This window comes from Mus pahari, chromosome 5, assembly GCF_900095145.1.
Source record: "Mus pahari chromosome 5, PAHARI_EIJ_v1.1, whole genome shotgun sequence".
In the NCBI taxonomy this organism is placed as follows: domain Eukaryota; kingdom Metazoa; phylum Chordata; class Mammalia; order Rodentia; family Muridae; genus Mus; species Mus pahari.
Genome location: NC_034594.1, coordinates 144,292,746 through 144,293,950, shown reverse-complemented (window position 1 = coordinate 144,293,950; position 1,205 = coordinate 144,292,746). Strand labels below are relative to the sequence as shown.

General features: G+C 46.5%; 1 non-coding gene across 1 annotated transcript; it reads left to right on the top strand.

The window, feature by feature from the left end:
• Nucleotides 1–747: 747 nt before the first annotated feature.
• LOC115064226 lies at nt 748–855 on the top strand. The gene has a single exon (XR_003844050.1). It is a non-coding gene; the product is annotated as a U6 spliceosomal RNA (small nuclear RNA).
• Nucleotides 856–1,205: the final 350 nt, after the last annotated feature.

Below are 1,205 nucleotides of genomic sequence, written 5' to 3'. Positions count from 1 at the left end.
AACAAAGGGTTTCCTCTCCCTTTATAAACTGCCATTTGCCTATGGGCCAGTTCTGTCTCCTCTCTATCCAGAGGTAGCCCTTTGGCCCTGGAGACAGATACCCCTCTTCTCTCTCCCTTGCTCCTTTCTGCCTTCCCCCTCATCCTCTATCTCCTATCTTTTTCTTTTATTCCTGCCCTCTGTCCCTCTGGAGCAAATTAATCTCCTTTGTGCTGAGAACTTGGTCTGGGGGGTCCTAAGCTGATAACATTCCTTACATTGATTTCACTACTTTGATATCAGCCTACAGGACACATGCACCTTTAGCCCACTTCGCAGATATTCAGACCTTCAGGCACCTGCCTTCTCCAACCCACAACGGTTAATTGGTGAGTTTTCCCTTAAAACCCCCTATATTCCAATACGCACATTCTGCTCACTTCCCAGTGGTTGGCAAGCTTTCCTTTGACTTTTGGTGGCTGCAATGCCAGAATCCTGTGTTCATTCCTAACCATCTGTGGTGGTTTGGATAGCCTTGGCCCAGGGAGTGGCACTATTAAGTGTAGTCTTGTTGGAGTAGGTGTGGCCTTGTTGGAAGAAGTATGTCAGTGTGGGGGTGGGTGGGCAATGAAACTCTTCTGCTAACCACATGGGAGTCAGTCTTCTCCTAGTGGCCTTCAGATGAAAATGTAGAACTTTCAGCTCCTCTTGCACCATGCCTGCCTGTTTGCTGTTAAGCTCCCCGCCTTGATAAAAATGGACTGAACCGTGCTCACTTCGGTAGCACGTGTACTAAACCTTGAACAATACAGAGAAGATTAGCATGGCCCCATGCACAAAGATGACACACAAATTAGTGAAGCATTTCTAATTTTTTGCAAAACACATGAAACTCAAGAAGAATGAAGACCATAGTATGGATACTTCGTTCCTTCTTAAAATTGGGAAGAAAATACCCATGGAAGGAGTTATAGAGACAAGTTCAGAGCTGAGACAGAAGGAAGGACCATCCAGAGACTGCCCCACCCAGGGATCCAACCTATAAACAACCACTAAACCTAGACACTATTGCATATGCCAGCAAGATTTTGCTGACAGGACCCTGATATAGCTATCTCTTGTGAGGCTCTGCCAGTGCCTGGCAAATACAGAAGTGGATGCTCACAGTCATCTATTGGATGGAACACAGGGCCCCCAATGAAGGAGCTAGAGAAAGTACCCAAGGA